The following is a 20,618-nucleotide window of genomic DNA, read 5'->3' as shown; positions in this document are numbered from 1 at the left end:
ACAGGCAACAAGAGCGGCAGATTCCTAGTGGAGAAGACTCGGATGAGCGCAAGCTCCACCAGCTCCACTGATGAGAATCCCCACTTAGGGGCAATCAGGCTGGGGAAAAACAAAACTAAAGAGAAGGACAGGCTCAATGCATTAGCTCATCTGGCCACATCAGCAGCTCGCTTTTTCCATGGCAGAGACATGCACAGCTGGCACAAGCATGCAAACTCTGCCTATTCTGCCATGGAGGTTACTGAGATTGAAGTCCCCCTGCACAGCCAGCAGCCCTCCTGGCTTGAAGCTGGGTTCAGGACAGCAAGCTGAAAGCTTCCCCCATATATTCCAGACCACTGCTTGGTTCAGGGCAATGTTACTTGCCATGGCAACATACTGCTGAGGAGCCACAGCACCCAGCACGGACACAGCAAGCTCTCCATCACTTTGGGCAGTAACAGCTCTGAACCTACCCTGAGCATTTGCAAGCCCTGACCAGATCTCCCCAAGCAAGCATCAGTCCTGCAGCTGGCCAGATTATAAGATCACAAAGATCCTTCCAGGCTTTATTTTTGCGTGTGACTGAGGAAGGTAAACGGCAAGCACAGCCACTTTAGGGTGGACATTTTAGCAGGGCATGAGCACCAACCCCAGCTTTAATATCCCATTTGCTTCCTCAGCAAAGTCCCCTTTGCACAACCCGTTGGTACTGATGAGTGATTCAGCTTCACTCCCAACCTTTTCCTTCCAGGTCTCTCTGAAAGCAATAGTGAACTACAGCAGCAAAGTCACCCCAGGACCTAATGCACATTCTTATTTCAATGGGGTGGCAGCTATGCTGGGCTGTCCAGTCCCAAGGAGGGATACCATTAGCAAGGAGCAATGCACAGCCTGGTCTTCTGGGCTGGATTCATCCCACAATTAGCAGGGATGAGGAGGGAAGAGCATCTCTTCCCTGGTTAAGTCTGCTTGGGCTGGCGGCATGTACTCCCAGCTCGCTAGTGAGTGCCCTGCTTATTAGCATGAGGTCACTCAGCTGCAGCAGGGCACAAGCACCACTTGGTTATTGCAACACCACTCACGTTCACTGCTGTGAAAGTGTTGAATTTCCTTTAAGAGCTCTGAAGGCTTGAATTTAAGGGAGGAAAAAAAAAATCCTCACAAAGAATTGCAGGATCTCTGTAAACATACCAGAGGAAAAAAGAAAGTGAATCTTTGAGCCTCTTGACCTTGACAATGTCCTTATAATTACAAGACTATTTATTTTCAGTTAAACCCCGACTATTGAACAGGCAGTCAAGTTGTTTTTTTCTTAGCAGATGATTATCCTGCCCAACTAATCTAATGAAAATTATCAGGAGGCTGCTGACCTCTTGCTACACGCACTACATAATACACAAAGCTTCAGGATCAGACAGGCAAATCATAACCCTGCCTTATCTTAATCACTTTCTGTACAGCTCCAGGCTTGCTCCACTCATGTTTGGCCGTGTTAGCCAAATGCTGTCTCAGTGGAAACCACAACAGAGCCAGCCCTGAGAACTGCACAGCAAAAAAGTTACCTCTATAAGATTTATTCTTGTGGAAGCCAAGAGCTGCAGTAGCAGATATATTTAGTCTCTAAGACGTCTGGCTCCTGAGGTTGTAACATGAGGTGATGGTCCCTTGGCATGGGTCTTTGGGGAAAAGCAGCATTGTCCTGCTGCTTTGATGAAGCAAGGTCTAAAAAAAGGGGTGCACAAAGGGGCTCATTGGTCCAGATGGGAGAAGCCACCCTTTCCACTCCATCTTCTCGACTCACCCTGTTTTTTCTGGCTCCTCCTGCAAACAGGGATGCCCACCTCCTTTGGAGATGCCACTGCACAGCCAGCTGTGTGAGAACTGGGGCAAGGCAGGAAGACCCAACACTGGGGGTGCTCTATCTCCAGCTCAGGGCACACTGTGGGACAAGGGGATCTGCAGCAACCCTGTCCCATTTACTGCAATTCCCCCTCCTTCGGGGGAGACAAAAGCAGCAGCTGGAAGAGATAAAAACCACAACAAGCAATTCAGGAGGCAGGACCTCCACAAGGAGCCACAAAAGAAAGTTATCACACACTTGTGCTTGAGCAGCACACACAGCATAAGGAATAGATTGCGTAGGGGTCACTTCAAGCCTAAAATAGGTTTCCACTTGGGAAGCTACCGAGAACTGTGGAGACACACTTCTAAAGGACAAGCTATTTCTATGTTCCCCCTCCCCTACATGAAACCCCAGGTACAACACCAGAGAGAAGATACCCCTCTTATCCAGCCTGGCCTTACCCCGAAACACGCGTTGTCTCTTGGTCCTTTAGACCCCTCAGTACAGGAGCTCAAGTTTACCACCAACCACTGCTGCAGTCGGGAACGTCACCTTGCAGACCTTGTAAACCACTGCCAGCCTCAGTCACAGCAGCCTGCTCCTGCCCCACAGCCCTTCCTTTCCTCTTCCCACTCCCAAAACACCTGATTTACCCTCCCACCCTGGCTACCATGGGATTTGCGTTGCTTTTGTCTAGCTGGGGAGGTGCTAAGCAAGACACAGGCAGGCAGGATTTCTCATCTTTTAAATGGACAATTTCTCCCCTCTTACAACTTTCTAGAACAAAAGGGTCAAGCAGCCTCCTCTAAAGTGAGCAGAAACAAAGATCAAGGTAGGTTTAGGCATAATGAAAGAGGGAGCAGGAGAAATAATAGAAAGACAGGCAGGAAATAGCACAAGATTCAGTTTTGGGAAAATACCAGCTAACACATGCAAGGAAAATGATCCTTAGCAGGGATATTCAAAGGGAAGCAGAAATCTGGGAAAAATTAATGTCCACAGCAGCAGTTGTGGAGGGACAGTGAGCAGGCAGCGCTTTGAAACTGAGCACTGCCAAGGCAGGGGCTCTACCTAGGGCAGATCCCACCTCTGCAGAAGGGAGGAAGTGTTGCCCTGCTGCTCTGTGGACATGGCCGTGCCCATGGGTGTCTTCAGAGAGATGAGCCTAAGCAAGCCCTAGGTAGCCTGGTCACACCATCTGGGCACAGTATGGCTAAAAGGGTTAACCAGTCCTTTGTTTTCCTCCCCTCCTTTTGGTTTTAGAAAGCTGTCTGTTGCTGAGTACCCCAGCTACTTCTGGAAGAAGTTAGAATGGTAATTAAATTCCTCCACCTCCTAGCCTGGGTGACAGGAGCAACCTCAGGCTTCTGGTCATTGAAGCCAACACTGTAATTGCTTGTGTCACAGCCTTGCTCCATCCTCTGCACTTCAAAGCCAAGATGCAGGTCAGCTCATGTCTCTGCCATCTAGCAGCTGCTTGGTGTCCTCCAAGGGCATGGTGATGAGTGCCCGGGCTGCAAAAGGGCCACTGGCCAGGTTGAACTGGCATCACCCTACTGAGTTATGTGGTATGCTCTGAACTGGAAAATGCTGTGCAGGGACAGCTGAGACAGCTCCCAGCAGACACCATGCAGGGTCTGGTGGATGTAAAGTCAGAAGTGAGAGCCTGGCAAAAGCCAGAATGTTACAGCTGTCTCAGGATTAGCTCTATCATCAGGCCTGGTCAAGGAGGATGTTTGTACAAGACGAAGGGCTGGATTTAAACCCATACTACACAAATCCCTCAAAAATGGTCTGAGGACTAAGGCTGGAGCTGTCTGCTGGTGGTGGGACCAAGGGATGTCTCCAGCTCCAGCACCTGCGGCCATCCCTGGCTCTCTGCATGAGCTGCTCCAAAGCTGAGGTGGCACCATCCTTTTCTCATGCCAGGAGACAGGCTCTGAGCCCAGCTCACATGCTGGGAGAAGGCTGTGACTGCCTGCGAGGGACTACGACACACCAGAGCTTGCAAATACATGTTCTGGGGAGGTTTCTTTTCTCCACAAGCTCACTTACAGCTGGAGACATGTGTCTGTGCTTGTCCCCAAGGCAGACAGCAGCAATAGAGGCATCCTCTGGTGCCAGCAGAGCATGGCAAAGCGTTAGTGACAGCCTCCGGGGATATGAGAGCAATTTACTCACCACATACAGACAAGTGATCACTTTCCTTGCTGAAATCCAGCAGGAAAGCTGCTGATTAGTGTCACTCATCCTGGTTGTCTTAAGGCAGGCACCCAGCCTGCTGGGACTCTGCTGAGTACCCACCAGCTCATTGCATGCACTGCTCACCACTAAGACCTAGGTCAGATGGAAGCCTGAGAAGGAGGAAGCGATTGCATGCAAGTCCCTACCATTGCCCTCTCCATCCCAACGCCTCTTTTCCAGTGCAAGCCATGGCTCTGTCTGCTGCTTTTGAACACCCTTTGCCAGCTGATTCCAGCATGGCCTGAGCAATAGGGAAAAGAGAAGCTAAAAATCTGTTTCTCTTCACATATTCACTAGCAGAGCTGCTGCTCCAGCCCCCTCGTGTTACTGCCAGTGACAGCAGAGGCAGGAGGAACACAGCTGGACTCCTCCAAGGCAGGGATGAAGCAGGGTGAGCTGTTGCAGGGCCAGCACTTAGGAGAAAAGCATCTTCAGCTTGACAACTCAGCAAATTTGATCTGGAACTGGCAAGAGAGAAAAAATGTAAAGCCTTTAAATGTCATCTCAGGGTTTGGCAGCCAGAAGAACTAAAGACAGAGACAGATAAGCACACAGTGCTGTGCAGAGTACCGGATGCCCTGCTTTGGTCTATGCAGAGTATTTACTAATGTGTCCCACAGCTGGCATGAGCTGTGAGCAACTCAAGAAATCTGGTTTTCTGCCACCACTTCTGCCTTGGGACCTCAAGGAAATCCCAAACCATCCCAGGTTTCAGTTTCCCCTCTTTGCAGGCAATAATGCTTCCCTGCAGCCACATGTGGTGGCAAGGTTAAAAGCTGACCCTGGTGACCTGCTATAGCAAGCAGCCTTGGGGAACCCTCCCAGCCTAAATGCAGATGTGCAGTAAGCCAAACCTCTTGTTTAGGTCCTAGACCCAAAGTCTGGTCAGACTATCCCAATTACTTGTTGTAAGAGGGAAAGTCAAAGTCATCAACTCATTTCCTTTGCCATTGACATCTGTGACCTGGGCAAGTCATCTTCCTCCCTCTACCAGCTCTGGGGAGACAACAAGCCCATCAGCGCACAACTGGCTCTTCTCTGTGCATAAGGCAGCCCTACTTGGAAAAAACCCAGCATTGCTGGCCTGACTGCAGGTGAATACGTGCCAAAACTAGGAAACACAAATATCGCATGCCTTTGAAGTCAAGGACCCACCATGGCTGTTGGAGAAGTTTTTCTTCATCCTTGCTTTGCAGAGGAGCAAGCTAGGGTGAACCTGATGTCTCTGATCAAAAACAAAGAGGGCTGGGATGCAGCAGATGTGTCTATACTTCAAAAAGGACTGTGCAGAGTGGGGATATGGAGCACTCCCAATTTTTGTCCCGTCTAAACAAGCCAAAAGAACTTGGTATGTTTCAACATTCATAGAATCATAGGAACAAACAATCATAGAATCAAGTAGGTTGGAAGAGAGTTTTAAGATCATTGAGTCCAACCCTTCCCCCAGCATCGCTCTGAGAGGTCAACAAGCACCAAACCAGAGTCCAGCAAGCAGGGTGTGTGGATGGGAAATGGCTGATGGCAGCTTGCTGGACATTTAAAGGATGGATAATCCCCAGGAAATCCCCACTGGGAGTCCCCAGGTACATGCTTACGATGTCCTGCCACGATCTGGTTTCACAGACCTCAGACTGCACCTTTTGCTGGCAAAATAACTCAAACTGCAGCCAAAAAAAGGGGAGCACCCAGTCTGTTCTGATAGCTGGGACATTACAGTAGTGCCCCATCAAAAAGAACAAGGGGTTTCTGCTAGGTGGCATAGCAGATCCATGGCACAGCCAAAAATACTATCTAGCCACTCTGCTCTCTCCTGCGCAGATTTCAGCATTACCCAGTGCTCTGTGCCCCGTCACAGTACTGACTTTCAGGCACAAAACAAAAACTAGACTTGCCAACATACCCAATGGGCCTGTCAAACTAATCACGTTAGGAGGGCTGGAAACACACCAGCAGCAAGAGCTGGCCCCTGCTCCAGAGCCCTTGCAGAAATCACGCATCCAGGAGACGGAAAAGCCTTTGTCGTTCCCGGAACCAGGTCAATAAAAGCAGAGACGACTCCATCCAGAGAGAGAGACTCTTTTTATATGAATCATGAGAAAGAGCAGCTTCAGCTCCCCCAGCTGCAAATAGGTGGGCAGTCACAACGAGCCGGCACGGAAACATGTCTGTACAACACATGTGGGGAACCAGCCGCCCCACACATGTCTAGGGTCTGGGGTGAGAGGAAACCGCTCTTATCCACAGCGCCGGAGAGCTGTGAAGAGCAGCGGCCGCTGCTTGGTGCGACTTTCCCCCCCCTCCCTTCCCTTTCCAGCCGGGTTCCCAAGTCAAACAGCCTTCCACCAATACAGGCGTATAGCGTGCCGGCGACAGACAAGAGGCGAGGCAAGGATATCAAGGCTGAGCAATCCCAGGCTGCTTGGAAGGGCCTCGTATTCATGCAATGAGAATAATCCACCCTTTTGGAAGCAAAAACACCCCAAGTACACTTTGCCCTGGTGCCTCCGGAACAAAACTGCGCCCTCCCCAAACCCGCAGTTATTTGTGGGTGCACCTTTGCCTTAACAGTGTTATTTCTAGAGCTCTTTTCTAAGTGAGAAGCCCAGAGGAATGGACAGAGGTTTTTTTGATTGAATTTCAGAGCAGCAGCAGCCTTTTGTTCCCTCTCCTTCTTTTAATGCATTTATTTTGCAAACCCTTAGTTCTGATGCACAGAGGAGGATAAATTACACATTGGCAAAATTTGGCACAGGCTGCCTTCTCTTTATATCTGAGAGCCATGCTCTATCCACAGGAGAGGATGTGTCCTCGTTATCACCAGCATTTTTTAGGCCACGGACAAAAGGACCACAGTGCAGAAAGTGTACTTATAATCCAAATAGGAGCAAAGTTGTTTTATAACATGTAATACTGTTTAATTTCACAAGTGAATGCTCGTGCTTGGCCCCAGGAACTCCAGCCCAGACAGGCAAGCAGCCGCAACAGCAGATCCCTCCTTCTGCATTGATCAGCTTGAAGAGCTCCAGCGAAGGGAGCTTTACACTTCTCACAGATTATCCCATACAGCGTGCAATAGCTGCTGTGCCTGCATGGGATTTGGGCAGCGATCAGCCTGGCTTGTGCTGCTGGGCATTTATAAAGCACACAGCCTCGGTGGCCACTTTGAAAGAAGCTATTTCTGGCGTAAAGAAGATGTTGTTGTCAAAAAACAGCTGCCTTCTCTACCCCCCCATCCATTACCTCTAACACGGCACCCCAAAATGCAGTGTCTCCCCTGCGATGCTAGGAAGCCATGGCAATTGCATGGAGCAGGGATAGCTGGGTGGCTCAGCCTCACATGGCAATGGCAGGGTCCGGCACGTTACTATATCCAGTTTCCAAGTTATTCTCACCCGTGCTCCAGAGACTGAGAAAGCCACCAGAGACCACAAGAAGTAGGAAAATACTAGGCTGCAACTTTGTGAACAAAATGCATTCACTGGCTTAACACCCACATAATTACAAGCAGGCGGCATCCCTTGATAACTGCTAGCAGAGGGATGTGCCTAGCTGTGTGCTTGCTTTGAGGGAGTTTGTGACTACCTCCAAAAGCAAAGCTGTCCACTAGTCTCTCTGCAGTTGGCCCTGCCTTGCCCCGAGGATCTCCTTCTCTTTGAATCGAAACTATCTCGCTCCTCCCAAGGAGATCTGAGCCATCCAGTGCTATTCCCACAGCCGAGCATTGACCTCAGGGGATATTTGCATGCTGAGGGGCTGGATTCAAACCCTCCTGATAATTCAGGTTGCTCTGACAGTGTTGGGGACTTCACCCCTAATGAAGGAGACTATGCTTTAGATGCATAGTTGTCATTCCCATCTTCAGTGAGTGATGCTGGGAATGACAGTGGGCCCTGCTGTCCATGCTCATCCACCAGCCAACTCCCTGGCTCCACCTGGCTCCTACTGGCTCTTAGCACCACTGGTGGGAATGGGCAACACATACTGTCCTCTCCTCACAGGGCAGAGTGAACTGACCAGGAAATACCAATTGATCCAATGGATAAAAAGCGTGGAGAGCAGCCCTGGAGCAGCCCCTTGTCCCTCCTCCCAGAGGGGAACCAAGAACCTACCATCAGCACCAGCAAGGCCCAGGCTGCGAGTCACTTCCCGTATCAGAGCAAAGCCTCTCCAGCAGCCTTTCTCCCTCATCCATTTCTTGTGCTGCTTCCCCCACCAGGTCCCCTCTCACGGGGTATGTTGCATAGAATTTAAATGCAACCAGGTCTGGGCAAGACAGATTTCAGTTGATCCCATCGTGTCCCCTCTCTAAGGCAAGGCTAAGACAGGGATCACAATCCCTCCACTAGCTGCTGCAAACACAACTGCGACTGCAGTACAGCATCGTTTATTGCTAACTCTTACAGAGTTCCTCCTCCAGCCTCCCCGGAGCAGGGAGCAGCAGAAAGTGATCCTCCTGGGGAGAAGAGAGAGGAGATTTACCACATAGTGGGCACCAGTATTAATTCTCCTAACTGCTGCAGCTTTCCTTTCATTCTGCAACTTTATGAACATCACTCGCTGATGGCAGCATCCCCAGAGGCCATCGCAAGTCACCTAAAGGAAGGCAGCCTTTTCCAGCGCCGGCATCCAGACAGCCTCTGAGACAGAGTGCGGCAGCCACGCTGCCCAGACAGCTTACAGCCACATCACGGGATCAGCGGTGCCTCAAGAGGGCTTCGATGACATCTTTAGGGTGTCACGGCCAATTAGAGCCCTGACTATACCCTCTAATTAGGTAACACCTTAAGACAAATCACCCTTTCCACTTCAGACCATGTCACGCCTTCGATATGATCCTTAATTGACTTAGAAGTAGACTCGGCACTTCTTCCCGGACCTCCTTCCACTTCACGAGGCTTTTCAAAACAAATAAACCCCTGGTCCTCAGCCCTCGCTCAGAAACCAGCTGGGGAAAAGCCCTTCCATCCATTCACACCGGCACTCGCCCGCATGGCTCGAAACAAACCCTCCAGCAGAGGTACAAAGCCAACGCACTGACACAGCGGCATCATCCTCCTCTGATCTCTCATTTCTAGCCATCCTACTGCTACTTTCAACAACAGTCAGCAAAGCCTTTTCTAGGAGAACAGGAGTATTTGCGGTGCATTAGCGTCCTACTAAAAACATTGCCTGGGGGCTTGTGAGGAAAGTGGTGCTTCAGCAGAGGAGCCTGATATCTGGCAACATAAGGCACTAAAAAAAAACCCTAACCATTTAGAAATTAATATGCCAGAATGCTATCACGCCCCAACATTTCAATCCAGAAGCTTGATCTCTGTTTTCATTAAGCAATGAATAAACTGAAACGATCCGAATGTTTTCAGTCTCCCACTAGCACAAAATTTTAAATAGATAGGCAAAAAATACCCCACTATCATAACTGCAAACATGCTGAACAGAAACTATCAAAAAATTCATAGAATATAAATATTGGGTCCTTCCAAGCCTGCTATGAGAACAATATCTCTTTATTTGCCTTTCGTGAGGTTTGTTATAACAAGAGATAAAGACTGCAGTATGTAGTATTTTAATATACATACACGCATTCACATCTGGAATAATAGGTTTTAAGGACAGAAGACAATATTACCGCTGAATGTATGCAGAAATTATGTATGCATAAACACACCTTCAAAACCATATTTTTTGCACCCTACTCAGATATATACATGGACTCATATGTATGATTTATGTATTTACACACAACCCCACCAGGATTCAGATCGATCAGAACCATTCATTAAATTGGACTCTGTAAAGTTTTTGCTGCCTTGGGGGAACATGACCCTGAGGAGACATCATGCGTGAGCTTAACATCCAGCAGAAAATGAAACCATAACACACTGCATCTTGAAAGCCAGCCCTGAATCTAACTTAATCCCTTCTCCGGACAATGCCTCCAGAGAGGCATTAAAACCAAGCTAGGTGTTTTCCTGGATTTCCCAAATTCCCCGGAGACTCCCTGGCAGTCTGGCTGCATCCATCTCCTCCCCGCTTTGGAGATGTTTCCGGCTGATCGCCACTATCCTTACTCCGGCTGCTCCCACGGCCGGCGGATCCAGCAGAGCAGCATCCAGAGAGCCGCGTCCTGCCCTCGCTGCAGGACAAGCTACGCGGGGCACCCCTCGGGGTTTAACACTCAAAGCGTGCAGGAGGATGATGTGCAGGCTGAAAGGATCAAGAGCAGCTTTGCATCCTCGTTCCCCATCCCCGACAAAGGGGATTCCAGCAGATCTCATGCCCCCTAGTGTCATCCAGGCGAACGGACCGGCACCGGCACCAGGTACCACATGGCCCAGCCAGTGCCCGGACTTAACCCACAGTAAAGTCAGCATCGTGCTCTGCTGGTATCTGGAGCGCAGTTACCTGCCATTTCCCACAGCTCAGGTGAAAGGCAGCCTGAGCTTGCTGGCCCTCCAGACCACCTCCAGAGCAGCAATGGCCCCCCAAGTGTCCCCATGCCCAGCACAGTGCCACCTCTGTTACACTCCCGCTGAGCCTCAGTGAGATCTGCCCCACCAGAAGATAGCCCGAGCGGTGTCCCTGGCGAGGGACCAAGAGGAGGAGGCAGAGAGCATCTGCAGTGGACACTGTCCAGAATACAGCTCCTCCTAAAAATAGATGGTCCCTGGAAGGGCCGTGCCCTTCCAGGGAGTGGGAACGCTTGGTGCTGGGAGCTCAGGGTTTGGGATGACAAAACTTCAAAGTGTATGAATGCATGACACTGCTTTTGCACTAAGTCAGCAAATGCCCTGTGAGAGCACCTGTGGCACCGAGCTCTGACCATTAGCACAAGAAGCAATGCACAAAAAATGGCATTGTTTCCTGCCCGCCTACTCTGACCAAGCAATAAGATCCAGTATCTCCCAGAAAAACACCATGCTGACTGCAATACTAATGGGTGCAACTGGCACTGGACTTTGCACATGGAGCACCTAAACAAGAGGTGGGTGCTGGACAGAGCATGGGAAACGTGCACTGACCCTGTGCATCTGCCTCAGTTTCCCCACCTGTCCAGCAGCCCTGATGCAGCTTGCCCTCTCTTATCTTGATCATCCTTCCTTGTTCAACTATTAGCTCTTGTGGGGAGAGTCACACACTCTGGGAGCTACAGACAGCACCCAGAGCTCTGGCCCCTTCCAGCATATGCTAGCAGCACGCAAGCAACCTCGGCAACTCATGGCCAAAATTTGGAGGAATTCCCCCCAGGGCACTGACCTGGGTATGCTGCTTTCTTCTGCAACACCGAGCAGGGACTATAGCTTAGAATAATGGGGAAGTAACTCAGTTCAGTGCTGACAAAGCATCACAAGCCCCAGCGGGGTGGGAGGGGAGGAGGTGTCCTTCCCTCACGCTGCCATGCCTGGTATACATCATGTTTAGGGCCAGGCATACGTCACCGACACAAAATGGACAAATTGGAGGGATTTCAGAAAAATGAGACGCAAAAATGATCAGGAGGCAGAAGGGATTGATTTACAAGGGGAGAGATTAAAAGAGCTGCGATCAGTCTAGCTGGGCTGAGCAAGTACTGACAGAAGCAGTCGGATGCTAATCTGCAAATGGGATGAAAATGGTACAGGAAGGAATAATTTAGCATCTTCAGCAGAAATGGGATGAAATTAAGAGAAACTCGGGGCTGAGTAGGTAGGAAAATATCCCAAACAACTAAACCAACCCAAAATAAAACTCCTTTCCCAGTTGTGCATGACCACCTCTATCAAAGAACACAAGGTCCCAAAAACTCTTTCTGCCTAGAACAAGAACCCTTGGGAGCAACCGTGCCTCGCTGCCTAAGGTGACACACACACACACTCACACAGGACCCTTTCCCACGCCAGACTCACACTCAGGATTGCTGCAGGGCCTCCACATTAACCCGAGAGGACGGAGGCTTCACCTTTGCAGGAAAGCAGCGAAGAGCGAAGGCTAAAGCTGTCCGGAGTCGTGGGAAGGTCCCTGCAGAAGGACGCCTCTGCGTTCCCAGGTCTTCACGGAGGAAAGGTGCTGAGATGGCTTCCTGCGAAGTCGCAGGAGTGAGCTCAGCTGCGAGCACTCAGATATTTACACACAAACAGCACATTACTCAGCAACTCCCATTTGTCAGGCGTAATGGCAGCGGCAGCAATAATAAACGACAGAGCTGAGAGACAGACTCCCCAGGCGCACAACCAGCCCCAGCCTGAGCTGGAGCAGGATGCATTCCTCCAGCTTGCAGGGGAATTAATTGAGAGTGGCCAGGAGCTGGGGTTTGCATCCACAAAACTCCTGCTGCCGGCTTTGGAAAGTGAGCCACATCTCCAAAAGCTGAGCTTTGGCAGCACAGTTATTTGTACGTGTATGAGCATCACAAGCCTTTTGGCTCCAAAAAGTACCAGGGATTCTTTATTCCCAAGTCCAGGAGGTGCTGAGCACCTCCCATAAGGATGGGGATAGACCTTTTTGGTAGGATCGGGTCCTCTCAGGGTAAGTCAGACCAAAGATAACACACAATTGTCAGATCGTGGCTTGGCCTGCTCTGACAATAGGCTCTGATGAAGTTATCTTAAAGGGATGTTGTGAAGAAGTCTGCCAGGCATGGGGCTCTCATTTCCAAAGCACAGCCTGGCTTTGAAAACTCTGCCCTCCCCAGTGAGCCCCAGCGAGCTGTGGTCCTTGTACCCGGTCCCAGTGAGATGCTTGGTTGGACACAAGCATCCCTTACACATCTCTAGCCATCACGGCAAAGCCCTAAGTCCTCACAGAGGGACAGGACAAGGAGCAGGAAAGGCTGCTCCCACATATTTGCACATTTTGCAGGAAGCATCCAGTGTCCCTGCAGCCTCGCTGCCTACACACACCGTAGCAGGACCAGCAGCGGCGTGTGCAAGTCCTGTCCCTCATCGGGGTAAACAACATGCGGGCATGGTCAAAGTTAAATGAGCGGAATCATAGCAGAAGTCAGCAAGTTCCTGAGCAAAAAGCAATCTGAGGAAAGGACCTCCTGGACTATCCCGCAAATTAAAACACAAAGAGACATGAACGAGAAATCAAATGGCTTTGAAGGCAAACCTCTTTCTGCAACCTGTGCTCTGTACAAACTGTCCACATCTGCCTAAAAGCATAGGGTGGGGAAGAAAGGGGCTTTCTAAGAGAGTGAAAAAGTGCTGATCTTTATACCCCAAAAGTTTAGCAGACTAAGAAACAACTGCCAGGGGAGCCAGGGATGTTGAAACATGCAGACCAGGTTCTGTCCCCAGCGAAGGCAGCACAGATTAGCTCCTGCGCTGGTTGGAGTCCCAACCCTGTTTCAGGATTGCAGTGGGGGAAATCACAGAGATCTGGAAATGTCAGGGAGTTTGTGCAGCAAAGGGATCGGTGTGTATTATGCAATTCTGGAAGGCAGCTCTCGTACTCACGCTCGGGATGAGCTGCCTAGCCCAGGGAGAGCAGTTCCACAGAAGCGCCATGCAGATGCTTTTCTTATAAAATCACACCACCCCCTCAAAAGAAAATAGTAATAATTTAAAATTAAAGCACTGCCGCAGCAGAGGAAAGGGCAGTTTGCGCCTTTGGAGGGACGAAGGGAAAAAAATCCCTCTCCCGCCCAGGAAATCCACGGGCTCCGTTTTACAAAGAGCCACCCCGCAACCTCAGCTCCAGCCCTGCTCATGCAATGCAGCACGAAGGAGGGCTCATCCCTTCCCACCCTTCAACCTGACGCCGCTCGCAGCGGCTGCGATGCCGTCCCCTCCGGGGAACAGGGGTCCCCACCGTGCCTGGGGTTTGCGGAGCGCCCCGACTCCGCGTCCCCCCATCCCTCTCCAGGCGGGAACGCCCGGCCGGCCGGGGCTCGGGGCGGACACACATGCACGGCGGAGCAGGAAAAGTAAGTTACCCAAATTGTTTCCTCACAGGGTTCGCCCCTGCCCCGACGGCGCGGGGGGGAGAACGACGACGCGGACATGCGTGGGGAAAGGTGAGCGACTGCGGGGCGGGAGGGACGGAACAGCAGGCGCGGAACGGGGAAAGCAAGAACGTTCCCACTCCCCTTTTTCGCTTCCCAGAAAGGCAGCAGTGCTCTGGTGGCGGGCACCGGGGCTCGCCTCCGCTGACCCCCGCTTCCCCCGGCCAGCGGGTGGTATGGGGGTTAGGGTGGGGGACACCCCGCACCGCCCTCCGTCCACGTCCGCCCGGTACTCACGGCGCCGTCCTTGCCGCCGCTCCCGGCTCTTTACCCCATGCAACCACCGGCTGCTTCTGCACCGGCTCGGGGGCTATAAGCTCTTTTAAACTCCAGCACATAACCCATGTGACCGCAGAAGCCACTGGTAAGGAGCGCCGGGGAGCCAGCGATGAGCTCAGCCCGCACCCCCCGGCACAGCGCCGCGGACGCGCTCCCGGCCCCGCCGCGCTGCGCGCACCCGCCCCACGCACCCGCACACACTGACACACGCACACACAGACCCACGAGTGGCTCCGCCGATACCGGCGAACCCTTGTACCCCAACACGGGAGCACACCCATGCGGACACGCAGCTCCACACACACACACACACATCCCCGCGGATGCTGTAGCTGGAGGGAGGCACCGCGCACACCATTATCTCCCTTCCCCGTGCAAATGCACACGGAGGAGCACACTCGTGGAAGCGCCGTGAGCACAGAGCTGTGCACACACAGAACTATACCACCGTGCACAGCACAGTCCCTGCGTGCATGGGCAGGGGGCACAGTGGAAGTCTCCCCCTCTGCACCTCTCCTGAGATGTAGACCAGGGTGAAGGCAACACTCTCACAGCCCCCTGCGTGTACATACACACTCGACGTGTGCCACACACACACGAAGCCATGCACACATGCACTGCCTCGCACAACGCACCCTCCCCATGAAGGGATGCAGACCCACATGAAGGCATTGCGCTCTTTCTGTGCACACCTCCATGCACATCCTTGCACACCACTTGTGAGTGTGCATCCCCTTGCACAAGCACCCTCTGGGGGTGTGCAAGGAAAGCATCACATGCATATACAGGATGAAATGGAAGTGCTGCACTCACCCCTCTCGCACACACATGTACGCTGCACAACTGAAAACACAAGACTACTCTCACACCCTCTTGCACAACTGATGCACAAGCAAGGCAGCCTTCCCATGCGCACCCACCTTTCTCACTCCAATGCAACTTGCTGGTTCATGCCAAACAAGCCCACCCTGCCCAACCATTGCTCCTCATGGCTCTGGGGTCCCATGTGGCATGTGAGATGACGGTCACCCCATTTCCCGTTGCAGGCAAAGACTGTGAGCTGTCACACACACAAGCGGGTCTGCAGGGCGAAGAGGACACACAACTGCTAACCAGGCAGAAGCTGCAGGAGTGGCCATGCAGCCGGGCCAGGATTGCCAGCCCAGGGTGCCTGTTCCAGCCATGGCACAACCCAATTGGGAGTGCCAGGGTGAAATGTGCCAAGGGGGGGACGGGAAAGTGTGTGCAGCTTTGGTGTGCAAAAGGCTGGGGCAGGCAAGCCTGGCTGGGCAGGTGCAGGCGTGTGCTGCTGGGGCACGCCAGCAACACGTGTGAGAAGGCAGAGCTGGCAGGCAGAGGGCTTCGCTGAGAGCTGAGTTATGGAAAATGACTCTTTCCAAGGAATTGCTAAAATTAAAGCAGCAGCGAGGCCAAAAGAGCAGGAGCCAAAGGGGAGGGTGAGCAACGACAGCAGAGCGGCCTCAGGGCGAGGAAGGGCAGGGTGGGCAGGAGGCAGAGGAGAAGGCACCCTGGCAGGGCTCCCACATCCCCACAGCTCCTGTCACCCACACAGGCAATTGCAAACAGCCTCGGGGGGGGATTTTGGGAAAGGCTGATTGGCACCACGGTGGCAATGGCTGGGGGGTGCCATGGGGCGGGGCGGGGGGGGTGGTCTAGGGGAAATAGCCCTTCTCAGGCACATTCCCCACTTGTCTGCCAGCATGCAGATAAATACCTCTGTTTCCCTAGCTTGGAAGAGACAAATGTCCATGGAGAAAGAGCCTGCTCGCTGCCAGGGGCTAGGTGCCAGAGAGGGGCAGAGAACAAGTCTGGCAGGGGCTTTTTGGGGAGCGCTGCAGAGCCCTATAACTCCTAATGGGAGTCTTCTGCACTCCCCCCGTCCCAGGTTCTGTGGCAGGACTGTGGTGCTGGTTGCTGGACATCAGCATTTGGGTCGGCAGCAAGGGCTTTTGCAGCTTCCAGATAACCAAACGTTCCCAGCACAAATCCCCGTGACTCAGGAAACAACGCATGCGGGAAAACTGTGCAGAGAGGACTTGGGAGAAATACTTCCATTGGCATGTTCCCACTTTCCCTGGCATCCCAGCACTTCTCCTGGTCTGCAGAAAACAACAGTAGTAATTACAACAACACAACTTTCTTCCCGATCTTCCTGTTAAAGAGAAGAAAAAAGAAGAAAGAAGATAATCTGCAGGTGAACCTACAAAAGCCGGTTTGTTTTGTTCCAATTAGATATATGTCGATCAAATTAAAGATACCACCTCTCCCTGCAGTCCTGGCCTTACACAAACAATGTCACAGAGGCAGAGGAAGGGGGCTGGGTGGAAGCCAGGTTTTGTCTAGTTTTTCATTGATGCTACTAAAAGCCACTATTAATTGGATGGAAATAATGATGTTTTGTCTCAGATGAAGGTCTGTAATAAATTATCTGTTTATTGTTACTGGTTTTATCTATGAAGAATAACCAGCATGTTAGGGCTCTGGGGAGATTTGTGATAGATGATAGCAGGTCCTGAAAAAGCAGGAGGGCAGCCTAGGAGCAGAGAGGGGATGTATTCAAGGCTGTTCAGCAGGTTGCAGCAGAGCTGGAGAATGACCCTCCTCCCCCAGAGACTCCAGACTGAAATAGCCACAAAATGGAAGAAGAAGAAGGAAAATCCCAACCTCTTTTTCTCTCTTCATCCCTCCAGCCCTGCTGTCAGCCAGGATCATGTCTGAAAAAGGAGTAAAAGCTGTGTGGGAAACAGAAACTCTCAGATGCCACTGGGAAATGTGTTGGGAGAACAGGTGGTTTTGTGGGGACAGGATGGACAGGTGCTGCAGCATCAATAGGTCCAGGAAGAGAGCTGGACCCAGGAAAATGATTCTCCACTAGTTTATGAGCCAGCATCAGGGCTGGTTTTCCCATCCACTGTATTCCAGTACAGGCTTATCACAAGCCCGTACACTGATGTTCAACCAGGAGACTATGTCACTCCACCCCATTATGTGTTGACAGCTGCCTCCAGCAGCAGTGGTACCCTGGAACAGGACAGTGGATGCTTCACAGCCACATGGTGAGAGTTTGGTACAGCTGAGCCATGGTCAGATCCTGAACATTTTGTGTTGGACCTGGTCAGCTTGTGAAGCAACAAAGATTCCTCCAGGCCAAAGCTCAAGAGGAGAGCATTTGCCTGGTTGTACCCAAAGCTGTGTGTATATAAGGTGAGAGTCTGATCCAGTGTCTTTCCATACCATTTATTTGATACCTTGTGGCAAACATCTGGCCAAATTACTCACGGATTATTCAACCATCAGGAGAGTTTATTGAATGATTACTGGTGAATCATTTGTTCAAAGTAAAATGCCCAGATTCCTACACTGAACTACTGGCAGGCAACATGCAAATGAGCTTAAGTCCTCCAAAATCCCTGAGTTCACATCTGCCCCTAAGTCTGTGCTCCTTGCTCATGGCTTCCCCAACATATCCGCCCCCTGCCCGACCTCTTGCCACCGGCAGAAGCAAGGTGAATAGAAGACGTGGGGAACCATTCCTTGAATTCCTGCTGGACTTCAGGCAAACAACAACACAGCAGGCTGAGTTAGAAGCCTTGTCTTTTGCCTTTGCACAAAAGAGATTCTCTGGAGGGGGAAAAACCCCGCAACAATGGTGAGGAAACTTACAGGGTAGGCAAAGAAAGAAGCTGACCTGGCATGCCACAGGCCAGAAAAAAGTACAAATGATCTTGCAAAGAAGCAGGAAAAGATGGGAGCTACAGAGCCAACAAGCTTTTTACCAGCCCGATTTAATCATCTCAGCAAATGCTCCCCACGAGGAACAAGAGGGGTAAGCAAGATCATGAAAAGATTGCAGGCAAAGGAATTCTGCCGGTGCTCCTGGACTGATTAAAATTCCTCAGGACTCATGGCAGGAGAGATTATTTTATGTAAAACTTCACCTTGTCCTTATTACATTTGCCAAACTTCTTCCTGTGTAGATAAAGGGGAATGGCGGGAGGTGCGTGCGAAAGACAAAGATGGAGATAATAAGTACAGGACTTGGCTGTAGCTTTCCAGCCTGTTACCCATTTGCCTGGGAAGGCTGGTGGTGGTGAGAGTCTGAGTGTGCACACAATAAGGTGCAAAAGCAAGGAGAGGCCGTGGGGACCTAAAGCCTGGGCAGAACATAACGTGGCAAAGGTTTGCACAGAAGAAAACCCTCTCCTTGGGTGCAACCCTGATCATGGGCACCAAGTGGCTTGCAGTGATTATTGTGATTTGGGATGCAGAGCGAACCAGGTCCCACCAGTGAGCTAAAATGATGTGAGTACAGTTTCCATGCGCAGCAAGGTTTTGGTGCACGTGGTTATTGAACCGCTCCTGGGAAACAGAGATTGGCATATGGTGAGACCCCTCGCTGCTGCTGCTGGGTAAGATTTCGATGACAAAGTACTGCCTGACACCTGTTATAAATAACAGCCGTCCCATCACCCACCCAGCACATGGCCCGCTGCTGCCAGCTCCTCTCTCGGAAGAGGCTCGGAGTGGAATGAAAGCCATATTTAAAGTACATTTTCACATATGTCTTCCTGAGCGAGCAGCAACAGGAGAGGGGGCTGGAAAAGGTTTCCCCTATTTCTTGTTTCCCTTTGGTGCCACAAGCACAACTCCCCGTAACCCCATGCAGGAATCAAGAGTTTACAGTGACTGTATTTTCATTTTCCATCACTGTTTCATGGATATACTGAATTACGGGTGTTGTGATGCTCCTGGGACTGGGAAATCAGCACCATAATCCTGTTTATTTTCCAGGTGGAGTGGTTTTTCCCCATAGATCGGGACATCTGATGCAGTGGGCTGGTGCTGTCCCACTGTCAAGGTTGAGGACCATGTATGTGTCCAGAAGAATGTGGATGGCACAAGGCACACATAGAATAGTGCACATCTTTGGGAGGAGACTCAGGCATTCTGCCTCCAGCTCCTTCTGTAGCAGGATTGCACCTAAACCACTATAGGGGCTGCAGCCTTTTACACATGGCAGAGGTGCTCTAATTGCCATCATGAAAGCAAAGATGTCCTGATGGTTGTGACTTCTGCCTGGAATGAGAGCCCCTGCCATAAAACCCTACCAGTCGCCAGTAACATGTGACCCCATCCCAAGCTGTGACTCATGCCAGCACAGCTGGTTTGCCCTCCACTATCCTTCTATGCATTAACACCTTAAGGCAGGCCAGCATCTGCTGCAGCATGACTCCTTGTTCTGGTTGTGGTGCTGGCTCCTATCAGGAATCATCTTCCTTGTGTAGAAAGCAGAAGCCAGGGATTAGTGTGGTTTGAAGTTCTTAGCATGAAAGGTCGGGTTTGAAAGAAAAAAAGTGAAAGAGCTGCTTTTTGAATGTCTTTTAGTGAGGAATTTGCAAACCCCTGTCCCCACGCTTTTCAAAAGGTTTTGTAGGGTTTTTTTGTAAGGTGGGAGGTTGAGGGAGGGAGATTAATTTTGTTTCTCTTTCTCTCTTTCTGCCTTTAGCTGAAAAGCACAATTCCCTCAGAAAAAAACGCATTTGGGGTATATATAATATTGCTGTTAAAATAAATCTGGGAAATGTCATGAAAGATCGAAGATGACTCAGTTTCAAACTCTGCAAGTCAGAAACACCTCGGAAACATCCATGCTGGGTGTGGGGAGCAAGCGAAGGAGAGGAAGGAGAGCTCCCCATCTCTGCTAGCAGCCCCTATAAGCTCCTGTGTGCTGCATTCAAGGCAGAGAGCCACAGTGGGAAATGACCATTGCAAATATGATGCCTGGAAAAAGATGCCACCACTACCAACCCCATTCCTGTGCTCCCCACTATTTGGCTGTCAATGAGTACTAACCTTTTAAATACGCATTTTGTGATGATTTGCTGGGTTTCTCCTCCTTAGCCTCGAGGGTAAATTCCTATAAGCTTAAGCTTATAGTTCAACCAAGTTCAACCAAGCAAGTGAAACCTTCTGGGCCTAAGCCACATCTTCACCCCATAGATCCTTGATGCCTCTATGTGGGGCATGTCTATACCATGAGGATGAATGGCTTTCATAGGCACTAATGAAGACAGTAAGGACACAACTATGCATCATATAGCCCTTAAATAGAAAAGGAGAAATACCCCCTCTTCTTGCTGTTGCTGCAATCTCCACCATCTTTCTCCATCTCCTTTCCTTCATTAGCCATATTCCCAGCCATCCCTTCCTTAGCATTACTAGTGCCAAGACCAAAATTGGCCAAAAGTTTGCTTTCCTCTTCCA

The 20,618-nt window shown here is 50.9% G+C and overlaps 1 protein-coding gene across 1 annotated transcript in view; it reads right to left on the bottom strand.

Moving 5' to 3' along the window:
• The window catches only part of CNTFR (ciliary neurotrophic factor receptor), a gene marked incomplete at its 3' end in the record, with an annotated part of 205,837 nt that extends 191,445 nt beyond the window's left edge, over window positions 1–14,392 (bottom strand). Inside the window, exon 1 of the mRNA XM_080637993.1 lies at window positions 14,292–14,392. The remainder of the gene's footprint in view (window positions 1–14,291) is intronic.
• Window positions 14,393–20,618: the final 6,226 nt, after the last annotated feature.

This window comes from Psittacula echo, assembly GCF_963264785.1.
Source record: "Psittacula echo genome assembly, chromosome: Z".
Taxonomy (NCBI): domain Eukaryota; kingdom Metazoa; phylum Chordata; class Aves; order Psittaciformes; family Psittacidae; genus Psittacula; species Psittacula echo.
The sequence above is the reverse complement of the archived record's forward strand: the minus strand, read 5'-3'. Positions and strand labels throughout refer to the sequence as shown.